The following is an 18712-nucleotide window of genomic DNA, read 5'->3' as shown; positions in this document are numbered from 1 at the left end:
TAAGGCCATCCACAAGCTGTAGTCACAACTGTGACAACTCATTATTTGTGTAAATTTTTTGGATTGCTAACAAAGAATTAAAGGGAGACTGATATGGCCATTTTAAACTCATTTCTTCTCATCAGTCAGCCATACCCTTCTGAGATTCGAACCCGGGCCGATTGCACATTCGGCAGTTGTTTAACCTCTAGGCCACAGGCTCTTTCTCGCTTTGTTAGCTGAGAGGTAAGGGAGATATGTGTTAAGTATTTGTTTCCTATTTTAGAATACCTTGCGAGGCCCAAATACGGGCCAAATCCTATTGTCTGTATCATCCTAACCTAAGGCCATCCAAAAGCTGTAGTCACAACTGTGACAACTCATTATTTGTGTAAATTTTTTGGATTGCTAACAAAGAATTAAAGGGAGATTGATATGGCCATTTCAAACTCATTTCTTCTCATCAGTCAGCCATACCCTTCTGAGATTCGAACCTGGGCTAATTGAACATTAGGCAGTTGTTTAACCTCTAGGCCACAGGCTCTTTCTCGCTTTGTTATCTGAGAGGCAAGGGAGATATGTGTTAAGTATTTGTTACGTATTTTAGAATACCTTGCATGGCCCAAATACGGGCCAAATCCTATTACCTATGTCAGCCTAAGCTAAGGCCATCCACAAGCTGTACTCACAACTGTGACAACTCATTATTTGTGTAAATTTTTTGGATTGCTAACAAAGAATTAAAGGGAGACTGATATGGCCATTTTAAACTCATTTCTTCTCATCAGTCAGCCATACCCTTCTGAGATTTTTAACCCGGGCCGATTGCACATTCGGCAGTTGTTTAACCTCTAGGCCACAGGCTCTTTCTCGCTTTGTTAGCTGAGAGGCAAGGGAGATATGTGTTAAGTATTTGCTTCATATTTTAGAATACCTTCCAAGGCCCAAATACGAGCCAAATCTTATTGGCTTTATCAGCCTAACCTAAGGCCATCCACAAGCTGTAGTCACCACTGTGACAACTCATTATTTTTGTAAATTTTTTGGATTGCTAACAAAGAATTAAAGGGAGCCTGATATGGCCCTTTCAAACTCATTTCTTCTCATCAGTCAGCCATTCCCTTCTGAGATTCGAACCCGGGCCGATTGCACATTCGGCAGATTTTTAACCTCTAGGCCACAGGCTCTTTCTCGCTTTGTTAGCTGAGAGGCAAGGGAGATATGTGTTAAGTATTTGTTTCATATTTTAGAATACCTTCCAAGGCCCAAATACGAGCCAAATCTTATTGGCTTTATCAGCCTAACCTAAGGCCATCCACAAGCTGTAGGCACAACTGTGACAACTCATTATTTGTGTAAATTTTTTGGATTGCTAACAAAGAATTAAAGGGAGACTGATATGGCCATTTTAAACTCATTTCTTCTCATCAGTCAGCCATACCCTTCTGAGATTCGAACCCGGGCCGATTGCACATTCGGCAGTTGTTTAACCTCTAGGCCACAGGCTCTTTCTCGCTTTGTTAGCTGAGAGGCAAGGGAGATATGTGTTAAGTATTTGTTTCCTATTTTAGAATACCTTGCGAGGCCCAAATACGGGCCAAATCCTATTGTCTGTATCATCCTAACCTAAGGCCATCCAAAAGCTGTAGTCACAACTGTGACAACTCATTATTTGTGTAAATTTTTTGGATTGCTAACAAAGAATTAAAGGGAGATTGATATGGCCATTTCAAACTCATTTCTTCTCATCAGTCAGCCATACCCTTCTGAGATTCGAACCTGGGCTAATTGAACATTAGGCAGTTGTTTAACCTCTAGGCCACAGGCTCTTTCTCGCTTTGTTATCTGAGAGGCAAGGGAGATATGTGTTAAGTATTTGTTACGTATTTTAGAATACCTTGCATGGCCCAAATACGGGCCAAATCCTATGTCAGCCTAAGCTAAGGCCATCCACAAGCTGTAGTCACAACTGTGACAACTCATTATTTGTGTAAATTTTTTGGATTGCTAACAAAGAATTAAAGGGAGACTGATATGGCCATTTTAAACTCATTTCTTCTCATCAGTCAGCCATACCCTTCTGAGATTTTTAACCCGGGCCGATTGCACATTCGGCAGTTGTTTAACCTCTAGGCCACAGGCTCTTTCTCGCTTTGTTAGCTGAGAGGCAAGGGAGATATGTGTTAAGTATTTGCTTCATATTTTAGAATACCTTCCAAGGCCCAAATACGAGCCAAATCTTATTGGCTTTATCAGCCTAACCTAAGGCCATCCACAAGCTGTAGGCACAACTGTGACAACTCATTATTTCTGTAAATTTTTTGGATTGGTAAAAAAGAATTAAAGGGAGACTGATTTGGCCATTTTAAACTCATTTATTCTCATCAGTCAGCCATACCCTTCTGAGATTCGAACCTGGGCCGATTGCACATTCGGCAGTTGTTTAACCTCTAGGCCACAGGCTCTTTCTCGCTTTGTTAGCTGAGAGGCAAGGGAGATATGTGTTAAGTATTTGTTTCCTATTTTAGAATACCTTGCGAGGCCCAAATACGAGCCAAATCTTATTGGCTTTATCAGCCTAACCTAAGGCCATCCTCAAGCTGTAGGCACAACTGTGACAACTCACTATTTGTGTAATTTTTTTGGATTACTAACAAAGAATTAAAGGGAGACGGATATGGCCATTCCAAACTCATTTCTTCTCATCAGTCCCCTATACCCTTCTGAGATTCGAACGCAGGCCGATTGCACATTAGGCAGATGTTAAACCTCTAGGCCACAGGATCTTTCTCGCTTTGTTAGCTGAGAGGCAAGAGAGATATGTGTTAAGTATTTGTTAAGTATTTTAGAATACCTTCCAAGGCCCAAATACGAGCCAAATCTTATTGGATTTATCAGCCTAACCTAAGGCCATCCTCAAGCTGTAGGCACAACTGTGACAACTCACTATTTGTGTAATTTTTGTGGATTACTAACAAAGAATTAAAGGGAGACTGATATGGCTCTTTCAAACTCATTTCTTCTCATCAGTCAGCCATACCTTCCTGAGATTCGAACCAGGGCCAATTGCACAATAGGCAGTTGTTTAACCTCTAGGCCACAAGTTCTTTCTCGCTTTGTTAGCTGAGAGGCAAGGGAGATATGTGTTAAGTATTTGTTTCATATTTTAGAATACCTTCCAAGGCCCAAATAAGAGCCAAATCTTATTGGATTTATCAGCCTAACCTAAGGCCATCCAAAAGCTGTTGTCACAACTGTGACAACTCATTATTTGTGTAAATTTTTTGGATTGCTAACAAAGAATTAAAGGGAGACTGATTTGGCCATTTTAAATTCATTTCTTCTCATCAGTCAGCCATACCCTTCTGAGATTCGAACCTGGGCCGATTGAACATTAGGCAGTTGTTTAACCTCTAGGCCACAGGCTCTTTCTCGCTTTGTTAGCTGAGAGGCAAGGGAGATATGTGTTAAGTATTTGTTTCTTATTTTAGAATACCTTGCGAGGCCCAAATACGGGTCAAATCTTATTGTCTGTATTAGCCTAACCTAAGGCCATCCACAAGCTGTAGTCACAACTGTGACAACTCACTATTTGTGTAATTTTTTTGGATTACTAACAAAGAATTAAAGGGAGGCCGATATGGCCATTCCAAACTCATTTCTTCTCATCAGTCAGCCATTCCTTCCTGAGATTCGAACCAGGGCCAATTGCACAATAGGCAGTTGTTTAACCTCTAGGCCACAGGCTCTTTCTCGCTTTGTTAGCTGAGAGGCAAGGGAGATATGTGTTAAGTATTTGTTTCTTATTTTAGAATACCTTGCGAGGCCCAAATACGGGCCAAATCTTATTGTCTGTATCAGCCTAACCTAAGGCCATCCACAAGCTGTAGTCACAACTGTGACAACTCATTATTTGTGTAAATTTTTTGGATTGCTAACAAAGAATTAAAGGGAGATTGATATGGCCATTCCAAACTCATTTCTTCTCATCAGTCCCCTATACCCTTCTGAGATTCGAACGCGGGCCGATTGCACATTAGGCAGTTGTTTAACCTCTAGGCCACAGGCTCTTTCTCGCTTTGTTAGCTGAGAGGCAAGGGAGATATGTGTTAAGTATTTGTTAAGTATTTTAGAATACCTTGCAAGGCCCAAATACGGGCCAAATCTTATTGCCTGTATCAGCCTAACCTAAGGCCATCCACAAGCTGTAGTCACCACTGTGACAACTCATTATTTTTGTAAATTTTTTGGATTGCTAACAAAGAATTAAAGGGAGACTGATATGGCCCTTTCAAACTCATTTCTTCTCATCAGTCAGCCATACCTTTGTTGTGACTCAGGGCCAGCCTGTGGTTTCGGCAGCCGGCTCAGAGGTGTCGGATGACTCAGATGAGGGGGAGGAGGACCGTGTGGGAGACGAACCGGTTGATGATGGCGTGGAGGCTTGGCAGAGTTCCCAGCCGGGGCCCTCTTCTCAGCTGCGTGAGCCCAATAGTGCGGAAGATGATGACCCACAGCTGGCCCTGTTCAAGGACGCCCGACGCAGGAGGCAGTCGAGCAGGAACAAACAAAGAAAGAATGTGGGACTCCTCGGGAGGAGGCACAGGGAGACCACGCCCTGAGCTCTCTATAAAAGGAGTGTTTGGGGAGGGGCTGGTTGCTGAAAGCAACTTTTCCGCTTGAGAAGACAAGCTCTAGTGTTTTTGTTATCTGCGTAATTAAATCTTGGCAGAAGCCTTTTAGCCTTGGACGCTTTCCAGTCTCTTCTTTTGAATAGGGGTTTGCTAGAAGAGGGCTGGTTCAGAACAGTTTGCTTTCAGCCACCCACCCCTTATTACTACGATGGAGCAGCTTCTTGCCGAGAATGCCCAGCTCACCCAGCAACTCACTTTGCTGGCAGCTCAGGTGGCACAACTGCAAGCTCAGGTACATGCTGCACCCCCACCCAGGAGGAAATGTCAGATAGCTATGCCGGATAAATTTGCTGGTAAACCAGAACTGTTTCCTGCCTTCCTGGGACAATGCCAGCTTTATATCAGCGTGAGAGCAGCTGATTTCCCCACTGACCGAGATAAGGTGGGATTCGTGTTGAGCCTTCTGTCGGGAGATGCAGCTCGTTGGGGCACGCCTCTGTTGGCACAGCCTAGCCCTTTGTTGGATAACTTTGGGGGGTTTTGTGACCATATGCGCCTCATGTACGAGGACCCGATTAAGGCGCAGACTGCCACCCGACGCCTGAAAGCTTTGAGGCAGGGTCAGCGCCCTCTACAGGCCTATATCAGCGATTTCCGGCTGCTTAGCCAGGATTCCGCCTAGAATGAGGCTGCGCTCGTGGATGCCTTTCAGGATGGCTTGTCAGAGGAGATGTTGGATGAGCTGGCCCGCGTGGACATTCCCTCAGACCTGAATGGGCTGATCCATCTTTGTCTGCGGATCGATGCCCGGCTGCAGCAGCGTAAGAGTCGCCGTGCCACCCCACAGACCCCTGCCGCCCCTGTTGTGCGTGAGCCCCCAGTCCAGAGGGAGGAGCCAATGGAGCTGGGTGCCGCCAGGTCCCGTCTATCGGTGACGGAAATGGACAGACGACGATCGGAGGGGTTGTGTTTTTACTGTGGAGACCCTGGACATTTGGCTGCTTCTTGCCCGAAGAAGCGTCAGCGGGCGTCAGTGACCAAGCCTGCCCCGAGAAAGTCCCCTGCTTTGCTATCGGGAAACGGCCCGAGCCCGATCTAGATGGTGTGAAAGATCGGGCGACCCACAACGACCACGCCGAGCGACGCCGTTCCGACGGTGCCTGTGAACCTCCACGGCATTTGATTTTGGAGGCACGACTGATCCTTCCTGGCAAGCCAGAGGGGATTCCGGTCCATGCCTTAATTGACTCTGGGGCTACCACTAACTTTATGGATTCGGCCTTTGTGGCCAAATGGGCTGTTCCCCAGTGTCCAGTGGATCCGCCCATGCTTGTGGAGACCATCGATGGTCGAGTGCTCCTGTCCGGGCCTATTACGGCCGCCACGCAACCCGTGTGTATGGCCATCAGTACCCATGTGGAGGCCATTCAGTTTTACGTCACTTCGGATCTGCACTTCCCCGTGGTCTTGGGACTGGCGTGGCTCCGGGCGCATGATCCACAGATCTATTGGTCTCAGAACTTGGTCACCTTCCCAAGTTTGCAGTGCGTGGACCACACCCGCCATATCTGTGCCGGCCAGGTGGAGGGTTCCTCAGGGGTTTCCTTGCCTCCCGAACTGTCCGACTTTGCTGATGTGTTCAGCGAGTCAGAGGCGGACCAATTACCCCCGCACAGGCCCTATGACTGTTCCATTGATCTAGTCCCTGATGCGCCTCTCCCAGTGGGGCGTTTGTACTCCATGTCGGAGCCCGAGTTGGCTGCATTGCGGGACTTCCTGACAAAGAATTTGGCTCGTGGTTTCATCCGGCCCTCGTCCTCGCCAGTGTCTGCGCCCGTGCTCTTCGTCAAAAAGAAGTCGGGCGAGTTACGGCTTTGCTGTGACTACCGGAAACTCAACGCCATCACGGTGCGTAACCGCTACCCGCTGCCCCTCATCCCCGAGCTCTTGGACCGACTCCGGGAGGCTAAGATCTTCACGAAACTGGACCTGCGTGGAGCTTACAACCTCGTCAGGGTTCGGCCGGGTGATGAGTGGAAGACGGCGTTTGGTACTCGCTATGGACATTTCGAGTACACGGTGATGCCGTTTGGCCTGACCAACGCCCCCGCTGTGTTTCAGCATTTTATGAACGATATCTTTCGGGATCTGTTGGACCAGTTTGTCGTGATTTACCTGGACGACATCCTGATTTACTCCCCGTCGCGTGAAGCGCATCATCAGCATCTCCGTCAGGTCCTGCAGCGCCTCCGGGAACATCGGCTGTTTGCCAAGTTGGAGAAGTGCCAGTTCTACCAGGTGACCATCGATTTCCTGGGTCACCGCATTTCTCCTGAGGGCATCGCCATGGAGCCGAGTAAAGTCGAGTCGTTGCAGAGTTGGCAACCCCCGCGTCGCGTGAAGGACGTTCAGCGACTCCTTGGATTTGCCAACTACTATCGGACATTCATCCCTGGCTTTGCTGCCTTGACAGCCCCCCTCACCCGGCTCCTGCAGAAGAAGACTCGGTTCCAGTGGAACGCCCCCGAACAACAGGCGTTCCAGGCTTTGAAGGACGCCTTCATGAAGGAGCCCATCTTGAAACATCCCGACCCGCAACGGCCGTTTGTCGTGGAGGCGGACGCCTCCGACATTGCCATTGGGGCCGTGTTACTCCAGGCAACGACGCCCAGCGGTACCCTTTTCCCTTGCGCGTATCACTCTCGGAAATTGAACCCCTCGGAGCGCAACTATACCATCTGGGAGAAGGAGCTGCTGGCCATCAAGGCGGCGTTCGAGGCTTGGAGGCATCATCTGGAGGGGGCGCGGCATCAGATCGAGGTCCGGACGGACCACAAGAATCTGGAAAGCCTGCAGACCGCTCGGAATTTGAATCAACGCCAGATCCGGTGGTCCCTCTTCTTTGCGAGGTTTGACTTCCGGGTGCGGTACATACCAAGCGGGCACAACCAGAGAGCGGATGCTCTGTCCAGAATGCCCGAATACACCCGAGCGGAAGACAAGCTTCCGCCCAGGACAGTGATCCCCGTCGAGTCTTTTGCTGCGGTGCGGGAGCCGGTGGATATACGGGCTCGGATCCGGGAGGCGCAGCAGCAGGAGGCGTGGGTGGCTCAGCGGAAGGAAGAGGTGGGGCCAGATTCGCCTTGGTCGGTCGCGGATGGACTCCTGTATTATCGTGACCGGCTCTATGTTCCAGGAGGGCCACTCAGGGGACTCGTCCTCAGCCAGTGTCATGATAACCCGGCTGCGGGGCATTTTGGCCTGTTCAAGACTCTGAACCTGGTCTCCCGTACCTTCTGGTGGCCCCGAGTCCGACACGATGTCCAGTCTTATGTCACCTCCTGCATTCCTTGCAGGCAGGCCAAGTCAGCGACAGGGGCCCCGCCTGGTTTACTGCAGCCCTTGCCAACACCCAAGAGACCCTGGGGGGCTGTGTCCATGGACTTTCTGATGGATCTACCCCCATCCTCCGGCTTCACGACAGTGTTTGTGGTGGTGGACATGTTGACCAAGATGGCGCACTTCATCCCCTGTCGCGGCTTACCGTCAGCTCGCGCCACTAGTCGCATGTTCATCCAACAGGTGTTCCGGCTGCATGGCCTTCCCGATAGAGTCGTCTCCGATAGGGGGGCCCAGTTTACAGCCCGCTTTTGGCAGGAGTTGATGCGGGCGTTGGACATTAAGGTTTGCCTCTCGTCCGCGCATCATCCTCAGACCGACGGGGGTACCGAGAAGGTCATCGGCATCTTAGAGCAGTATCTGCGCTGCTACGTTAACCTGCAGCAGGACAATTGGGTGGACTATTTGGCCATAGCCGAGTTTGCCTTTAACAACTCACAGCACACCTCCACGCAGATGACACCGTTCTTGGCCAACGTGGGTTATCACCCCCGGTTTTTCCCCCTTTCTCCCGTGGACTCATCGGAGCCGGCAGCGAACGAATTTATGGCGGAGTTACAGGCGATCCATCGGTTGGTGCGACGGCAACTGGAGAAGGCCAAGGCCGACTACAAGAGGTTCGCCGATCGGTCGAGAAGGGATACGCCTCCACTATCGGTGGGGGATCGGGTCTGGCTGTCCACCTGGAACCTACCATCCACTCGGCCGGCGAGGAAGCTGGACCACCGTTACCTTGGATTGTTCCCAGTCGAGGCCGTCATCAATCCGGTCGCCTATCGTTTAACTCTGCCACGTTCCCTGCGCGTGCACCCCGTCTTCCATCGGTCCTTGTTGGTCCCCGAACAACCGGCCTGTCCACTTCGCCAAGCGGAACCTCCCCCATCAGGAACTCGTGATGGAGGCAGCACCCCCGAGTACGAGGTCGCCAGCATCCGGGATTCCCGCTGGCTGAAAGGTCGCTTCCAGTACCTGATCGAGTGGAAAGGGTACGGGCCGGAGGACTTCACATGGGAAGACGCGACCGCCGTTCATGCCCCTGCGTTGGTGACTGCGTTTCACGAACAGTTCCCATCCCGACCGCATCCGGATCGGCAGACCCGGGGGAAGGGCCCTGCGGTGCGGGATAGTGTTGTGACTCAGGGCCAGCCTGTGGTTTCGGCAGCCGGCTCAGAGGTGTCGGATGACTCAGATGAGGGGGAGGAGGACCGTGTGGGAGACGAACTGGTTGATGATGGCGTGGAGGCTTGGCAGAGTTCCCAGCCGGGGCCCTCTTCTCAGCTGCGTGAGCCCGATAGTGCGGAAGATGATGACCCACAGCTGGCCCTGTTCAAGGACGCCCGACGCAGGAGGCAGTCGAGCAGGAACAAACAAAGAAAGAATGTGGGACTCCTCGGGAGGAGGCACAGGGAGACCACGCCCTGAGCTCTCTATAAAAGGAGTGTTTGGGGAGGGGCTGGTTGCTGAAAGCAACTTTTCCGCTTGAGAAGACAAGCTCTAGTGTTTTTGTTATCTGCGTAATTAAATCTTGGCAGAAGCCTTTTAGCCTTGGACGCTTTCCAGTCTCTTCTTTTGAATAGGGGTTTGCTAGAAGAGGGCTGGTTCAGAACAACCTTGCTGAGATTCGAACCAGGGCCAATTGCACAATAGGCAGTTGTTTAACCTCTAGGCCACAAGCTCTTTCTCGCTTTGTTAGCTGAGAGGCAAGGGAGATATGTGTTAAGTATTTGTTTCATATTTTAGAATACCTTGCAAGGCCCAAATACGGGCCAAATCTTATTGCCTGTATCAGCCTAAGCTAAGGCCATCCACAAGCTGTAGTCACAACTGTGACAACTCATTATTTGTGTAAATTTTTTGGATTGCTAACAAAGAATTAAAGGGAGATTGATATGGCCATTTCAAACTCATTTCTTCTCATCAGTCAGCCATACCCTTCTGAGATTCGAACCTGGGCTAATTGAACATTAGGCAGTTGTTTAACCTCTAGGCCACAGGCTCTTTCTCGCTTTGTTATCTGAGAGGCAAGGGAGATATGTGTTAAGTATTTGTTACGTATTTTAGAATACCTTGCATGGCCCAAATACGGGCCAAATCCTATGTCAGCCTAAGCTAAGGCCATCCACAAGCTGTAGTCACAACTGTGACAACTCATTATTTGTGTAAATTTTTTGGATTGCTAACAAAGAATTAAAGGGAGACTGATATGGCCATTTTAAACTCATTTCTTCTCATCAGTCAGCCATACCCTTCTGAGATTTTTAACCCGGGCCGATTGCACATTCGGCAGTTGTTTAACCTCTAGGCCACAGGCTCTTTCTCGCTTTGTTAGCTGAGAGGCAAGGGAGATATGTGTTAAGTATTTGCTTCATATTTTAGAATACCTTCCAAGGCCCAAATACGAGCCAAATCTTATTGGCTTTATCAGCCTAACCTAAGGCCATCCACAAGCTGTAGGCACAACTGTGACAACTCATTATTTCTGTAAATTTTTTGGATTGGTAAAAAAGAATTAAAGGGAGACTGATTTGGCCATTTTAAACTCATTTATTCTCATCAGTCAGCCATACCCTTCTGAGATTCGAACCTGGGCCGATTGCACATTCGGCAGTTGTTTAACCTCTAGGCCACAGGCTCTTTCTCGCTTTGTTAGCTGAGAGGCAAGGGAGATATGTGTTAAGTATTTGTTTCCTATTTTAGAATACCTTGCGAGGCCCAAATACGAGCCAAATCTTATTGGCTTTATCAGCCTAACCTAAGGCCATCCTCAAGCTGTAGGCACAACTGTGACAACTCACTATTTGTGTAATTTTTTTGGATTACTAACAAAGAATTAAAGGGAGACCGATATGGCCATTCCAAAATCATTTCTTCTCATCAGTCCCCTATACCCTTCTGAGATTCGAACGCAGGCCGATTGCACATTAGGCAGATGTTAAACCTCTAGGCCACAGGCTCTTTCTCGCTTTGTTAGCTGAGAGGCAAGGGAGATATGTGTTAAGTATTTGTTTCATATTTTAGAATACCTTGCAAGGCCCAAATACGGGCCAAATCTTATTGCCTGTATCAGCCTAAGCTAAGGCCATCCACAAGCTGTAGTCACAACTGTGACAACTCATTATTTGTGTAAATTTTTTGGATTGCTAACAAAGAATTAAAGGGAGACTGATATGGCCATTTTAAACTCATTTCTTCTCATCAGTCAGCCATACCCTTCTGAGATTCGAACCCGGGCAGATTGCACATTCGGCAGTTGTTTAACCTCTAGGCCAAAGGCTCTTTCTCGCTTTGTTAGCTGAGAGGCAAGGGAGATATGTGTTAAGTATTTGTTTCCTATTTTAGAATACCTTCCAAGGCCCAAATACGAGCCAAATATTATTGGATTTATCAGCCTAACCTAAGGCCATCCTCAAGCTGTAGGCACAACTGTGACAACTCACTATTTGTGTAATTTTTGTGGATTACTAACAAAGAATTAAAGGGAGACTGATATGGCTCTTTCAAACTCATTTCTTCTCATCAGTCAGCCATACCTTCCTGAGATTCGAACCAGGGCCAATTGCACAATAGGCAGTTGTTTAACCTCTAGGCCACAAGTTCTTTCTCGCTTTGTTAGCTGAGAGGCAAGGGAGATATGTGTTAAGTATTTGTTTCATATTTTAGAATACCTTCCAAGGCCCAAATAAGAGCCAAATCTTATTGGCTTTATCAGCCTAACCTAAGGCCATCCAAAAGCTGTTGTCACAACTGTGACAACTCATTATTTGTGTAATTTTTTTGGATTACTAACAAAGAATTAAAGGGAGACCGATATGGCCATTCCAAACTCATTTCTTCTCATCAGTCCCCTATACCCTTCTGAGATTCGAACGCAGGCCGATTGCACATTAGGCAGATGTTAAACCTCTAGGCCACAAGCTCTTTCTCGCTTTGTTAGCTGAGAGGCAAGGGAGATATGTGTTAAGTATTTGTTTCATATTTTAGAATACCTTGCAAGGCCCAAATACGGGCCAAATCTTATTGCCTGTATCAGCCTAAGCTAAGGCCATCCACAAGCTGTAGTCACAACTGTGACAACTCATTATTTGTGTAAATTTTTTGGATTGCTAACAAAGAATTAAAGGGAGACTGATATGGCCATTTTAAACTCATTTCTTCTCATCAGTCAGCCATACCCTTCTGAGATTCGAACCCGGGCAGATTGCACATTCGGCAGTTGTTTAACCTCTAGGCCAAAGGCTCTTTCTCGCTTTGTTAGCTGAGAGGCAAGGGAGATATGTGTTAAGTATTTGTTTCCTATTTTAGAATACCTTCCAAGGCCCAAATACGAGCCAAATCTTATTGGATTTATCAGCCTAACCTAAGGCCATCCTCAAGCTGTAGGCACAACTGTGACAACTCACTATTTGTGTAATTTTTGTGGATTACTAACAAAGAATTAAAGGGAGACTGATATGGCTCTTTCAAACTCATTTCTTCTCATCAGTCAGCCATACCTTCCTGAGATTCGAACCAGGGCCAATTGCACAATAGGCAGTTGTTTAACCTCTAGGCCACAAGTTCTTTCTCGCTTTGTTAGCTGAGAGGCAAGGGAGATATGTGTTAAGTATTTGTTTCATATTTTAGAATACCTTCCAAGGCCCAAATAAGAGCCAAATCTTATTGGCTTTATCAGCCTAACCTAAGGCCATCCAAAAGCTGTTGTCACAACTGTGACAACTCATTATTTGTGTAAATTTTTTGGATTGCTAACAAAGAATTAAAGGGAGACTGATTTGGCCATTTTAAATTCATTTCTTCTCATCAGTCAGCCATACCCTTCTGAGATTCGAACCTTGGCCGATTGAACATTAGGCAGTTGTTTAACCTCTAGGCCACAGGCTCTTTCTCGCTTTGTTAGCTGAGAGGCAAGGGAGATATGTGTTAAGTATTTGTTTCTTATTTTAGAATACCTTGCGAGGCCCAAATACGGGTCAAATCTTATTGTCTGTATTAGCCTAACCTAAGGCCATCCACAAGCTGTAGTCACAACTGTGACAACTCACTATTTGTGTAATTTTTTTGGATTACTAACAAAGAATTAAAGGGAGACCGATATGGCCATTCCAAACTCATTTCTTCTCATCAGTCCCCTATACCCTTCTGAGATTCGAACGCGGGCCGATTGCACATTAGGCAGATGTTAAACCTCTAGGCCACAGGATCTTTCTCGCTTTGTTAGCTGAGAGGCAAGAGAGATATGTGTTAAGTATTTGTTAAGTATTTTAGAATACCTTGCAAGGCCCAAATACGGGCCAAATCTTATTGCCTGTATCAGCCTAACCTAAGGCCTTACACAAGCTGTAGTCACCACTGTGACAACTCATTATTTTTGTAAATTTTTTGGATTGCTAACAAAGAATTAAAGGGAGACTGATATGGCCCTTTCAAACTCATTTCTTCTCATCAGTCAGCCATACCTTGCTGAGATTCGAACCAGGGCCAATTGCACAATAGGCAGTTGTTTAACCTCTAGGCCACAAGCTCTTTCTCGGTTTGTTAGCTGAGAGGCAAGGGAGATATGTGTTAAGTATTTGTTAAGTATTTTAGAATACCTTGCAAGGCCCAAATACGAGCCAAATCTTATTGGCTTTATCAGCCTAACCTAAGGCCATCCACAAGCTGTAGGCACAACTGTGACAACTCATTATTTCTGTAAATCTTTTGGATTGGTAAAAAAGAATTAAAGGGAGACTGATATGGCCATTTCAAACTCATTTATTCTCATCAGTCAGCCATACCCTTCTGAGATTCGAACCCGGGCCGATTGCACATTCGGCAGATTTTTAACCTCTAGGCCACAGGCTCTTTCTCGCTTTGTTAGCTGAGAGGCAAGGGAGATATGTGTTAAGTATTTGTTTCATATTTTAGAATACCTTCCAAGGCCCAAATACGAGCCAAATCTTATTGGCTTTATCAGCCTAACCTAAGGCCATCCACAAGCTGTAGGCACAACTGTGACAACTCATTATTTCTGCAAATTTTTTGGATTGGTAAAAAAGAATTAAAGGGAGACTGATTTGGCCATTTTAAACTCATTTCTTCTCATCAGTCAGCCATACCCTTCTGAGAGTCGAACCTGGGCCGATTGCACATTCGGCAGTTGTTTAACCTCTAGGCCACAGGCTCTTTCTCGCTTTGTTAGCTGAGAGGCAAGGGAGATATGTGTTAAGTATTTGTTTCTTATTTTAGAATACCTTGCGAGGCCCAAATACGGGCCAAATCTTATTGTCTGTATCAGCCTAACCTAAGGCCATCCACAAGCTGTAGTCACAACTGTGACAACTCATTATTTGTGTAAATTTTTTGGATTGCTAACAAAGAATTAAAGGGAGATTGATATGGCCATTTCAAACTCATTTCTTCTCATCAGTCAGCCATACCCTTCTGAGATTCGAACCCGGGCCGATTGCACATTCGCCATATTTTTAACCTCTAGGCCACAGGCTCTTTCTCGCTTTGTTAGCTGAGAGGCAAGGGAGATATGTGTTAAGTATTTGTTTCATATTTTAGAATACCTTGCAAGGCCCAAATACGGGCCAAATCTTATTGCCTGTATCAGCCTAAGCTAAGGCCATCCACAAGCTGTAGTCACAACTGTGACAACTCATTATTTGTGTAAATTTTTTCGATTGCTAACAAAGAATTAAAGGGAGACTGATATGGCCCTTTCAAACTCATTTCTTCTCATCAGTCAGCCATACCTTGCTGAGATTCGAACCAGGGCCAATTGCACAATAGGCAGTTGTTTAACCTCTAGGCCACAAGCTCTTTCTCGCTTTGTTAGCTGAGAGGCAAGGGAGATATGTGTTAAGTATTTGTTAAGTATTTTAGAATACCTTGCAAGGCCCAAATACGAGCCAAATCTTATTGGCTTTATCAGCCTAACCTAAGGCCATCCACAAGCTGTAGGCACAACTGTGACAACTCATTATTTCTGTAAATCTTTTGGATTGGTAAAAAAGAATTAAAGGGAGACTGATATGGCCATTTCAAACTCATTTATTCTCATCAGTCAGCCATACCCGTCTGAGATTCGAACCCGGGCCGATTGCACATTCAGCAGATTTTTAACCTCTAGGCCACAGGCTCTTTCTCGCTTTGTTAGCTGAGAGGCAAGGGAGATATGTGTTAAGTATTTGTTTCATATTTTAGAATACCTTCCAAGGCCCAAATAAGAGCCAAATCTTATTGGCTTTATCAGCCTAACCTAAGGGCATCCTCAAGCTGTAGGCACAACTGTGACAACTCATTATTTGTGTAATTTTTTTGGATTACTAACAAAGAATTAAAGGGAGACCGATATGGCCATTCCAAACTCATTTCTTCTCATCAGTCCCCTATACCCTTCTGAGATTCGAACGCGGGCCGATTGCACATTAGGCAGATGTTAAACCTCTAGGCCACAGGATCTTTCTCGCTTTGTTAGCTGAGAGGCAAGAGAGATATGTGTTAAGTATTTGTTAAGTATTTTAGAATACCTTGCAAGGCCCAAATACGGGCCAAATCTTATTGCCTGTATCAGCCTAACCTAAGGCCTTCCACAAGCTGTAGTCACCACTGTGACAACTCATTATTTTTGTAAATTTTTTGGATTGCTAACAAAGAATTAAAGGGAGACTGATATGGCCCTTTCAAACTCATTTCTTCTCATCAGTCAGCCATACCTTGCTGAGATTCGAACCAGGGCCAATTGCACAATAGGCAGTTGTTTAACCTCTAGGCCACAAGCTCTTTCTCGGTTTGTTAGCTGAGAGGCAAGGGAGATATGTGTTAAGTATTTGTTAAGTATTTTAGAATACCTTGCAAGGCCCAAATACGAGCCAAATCTTATTGGCTTTATCAGCCTAACCTAAGGCCATCCACAAGCTGTAGGCACAACTGTGACAACTCATTATTTCTGTAAATCTTTTGGATTGGTAAAAAAGAATTAAAGGGAGACTGATATGGCCATTTCAAACTCATTTATTCTCATCAGTCAGCCATACCCTTCTGAGATTCGAACCCGGGCCGATTGCACATTCGGCAGATTTTTAACCTCTAGGCCACAGGCTCTTTCTCGCTTTGTTAGCTGAGAGGCAAGGGAGATATGTGTTAAGTATTTGTTTCATATTTTAGAATACCTTCCAAGGCCCAAATACGAGCCAAATCTTATTGGCTTTATCAGCCTAACCTAAGGCCATCCACAAGCTGTAGGCACAACTGTGACAACTCATTATTTCTGCAAATTTTTTGGATTGGTAAAAAAGAATTAAAGGGAGACTGATTTGGCCATTTTAAACTCATTTCTTCTCATCAGTCAGCCATACCCTTCTGAGAGTCGAACCTGGGCCGATTGCACATTCGGCAGTTGTTTAACCTCTAGGCCACAGGCTCTTTCTCGCTTTGTTAGCTGAGAGGCAAGGGAGATATGTGTTAAGTATTTGTTTCTTATTTTAGAATACCTTGCGAGGCCCAAATACGGGCCAAATCTTATTGTCTGTATCAGCCTAACCTAAGGCCATCCACAAGCTGTAGTCACAACTGTGACAACTCATTATTTGTGTAAATTTTTTGGATTGCTAACAAAGAATTAAAGGGAGATTGATATGGCCATTTCAAACTCATTTCTTCTCATCAGTCAGCCATACCCTTCTGAGATTCGAACCCGGGCCGATTGCACATTCGCCATATTTTTAACCTCTAGGCCACAGGCTCTTTCTCGCTTTGTTAGCTGAGAGGCAAGGGAGATATGTGTTAAGTATTTGTTTCATATTTTAGAATACCTTGCAAGGCCCAAATACGGGCCAAATCTTATTGCCTGTATCAGCCTAAGCTAAGGCCATCCACAAGCTGTAGTCACAACTGTGACAACTCATTATTTGTGTAAATTTTTTCGATTGCTAACAAAGAATTAAAGGGAGACTGATATGGCCCTTTCAAACTCATTTCTTCTCATCAGTCAGCCATACCTTGCTGAGATTCGAACCAGGGCCAATTGCACAATAGGCAGTTGTTTAACCTCTAGGCCACAAGCTCTTTCTCGCTTTGTTAGCTGAGAGGCAAGGGAGATATGTGTTAAGTATTTGTTAAGTATTTTAGAATACCTTGCAAGGCCCAAATACGAGCCAAATCTTATTGGCTTTATCAGCCTAACCTAAGGCCATCCACAAGCTGTAGGCACAACTGTGACAACTCATTATTTCTGTAAATCTTTTGGATTGGTAAAAAAGAATTAAAGGGAGACTGATATGGCCATTTCAAACTCATTTATTCTCATCAGTCAGCCATACCCTTCTGAGATTCGAACCCGGGCCGATTGCACATTCAGCAGATTTTTAACCTCTAGGCCACAGGCTCTTTCTCGCTTTGTTAGCTGAGAGGCAAGGGAGATATGTGTTAAGTATTTGTTTCATATTTTAGAATACCTTCCAAGGCCCAAATAAGAGCCAAATCTTATTGGCTTTATCAGCCTAACCTAAGGGCATCCTCAAGCTGTAGGCACAACTGTGACAACTCATTATTTGTGTAATTTTTTTGGATTACTAACAAAGAATTAAAGGGAGACCGATATGGCCATTCCAAACTCATTTCTTCTCATCAGTCCCCTATACCCTTCTGAGATTCGAACGCGGGCCGATTGCACATTAGGCAGATTTTAAACCTCTAGGCCACAGGATCTTTCTCGCTTTGTTAGCTGAGAGGCAAGAGAGATATGTGTTAAGTATTTGTTAAGTATTTTAGAATACCTTGCAAGGCCCAAATACGGGCCAAATCTTATTGCCTGTATCAGCCTAACCTAAGGCCATCCACAAGTTGTAGTCACCACTGTGACAACTCATTATTTTTGTAAATTTTTTGGATTGCTAACAAAGAATTAAAGGGAGACTGATATGGCTCTTTCAAACTCATTTCTTCTCATCAGTCAGCCATACCTTGCTGAGATTCGAACCAGGGCCAATTGCACAATAGGCAGTTGTTTAACCTCTAGGCCACAAGCTCTTTCTCGGTTTGTTAGCTGAGAGGCATGGGAAATATGTGTTAAGTATTTGTTAAGTATTTTAGAATACCTTGCAACACCCAAATACGGGCCAAATCTTATTGCCTGTATCAGCCTAACCTAAGGCCATCCACAAGCTGTAGGCACCACTGTGACAACTCATTATTTTTGTAAATTTTTTGGATTGCTAACAAAGAATTAAAGGGAGATTGATATGGCCATTTCAAACTCATTTCTTCTCATCAGTCAGCCATACCCTTCTGAGATTCGAACCCGGGCCGATTGCACATTCGGCAGTTGTTTAACCTCTAGGCCACAGGCTCTTTCTCGCTTTGTTAGCTGAGAGGCAAGGTAGATATGTGTTAAGTATTTGTTTCCTATTTTAGAATACCTTGCGAGGCCCAAATACGAGCCAAATCTTATTGGCTTTATCAGCCTAACCTAAGGCCATCCTCAAGCTGTAGGCACAACTGTGACAACTCACTTTTTGTGTAATTTTTGTGGATTACTAACAAAGAATTAAAGGGAGACCGATATGGCCATTCCAAACTCATTTCTTCTCATCAGTCCCCTATACCCTTCTGAGATTCGAACGCGGGCCGATTGCACATTAGGCAGATGTTAAACCTCTAGGCCACAGGCTCTTTCTCGCTTTGTTAGCTGAGAGGCAAGGGAGATATGTGTT

The sequence above is a fragment of the Vipera berus genome, assembly GCF_964194415.1.
Source record: "Vipera berus genome assembly, chromosome: W".
Lineage (NCBI taxonomy): Eukaryota > Metazoa > Chordata > Lepidosauria > Squamata > Viperidae > Vipera > Vipera berus.
The sequence above is the reverse complement of the archived record's forward strand: the minus strand, read 5'-3'. Positions refer to the sequence as shown.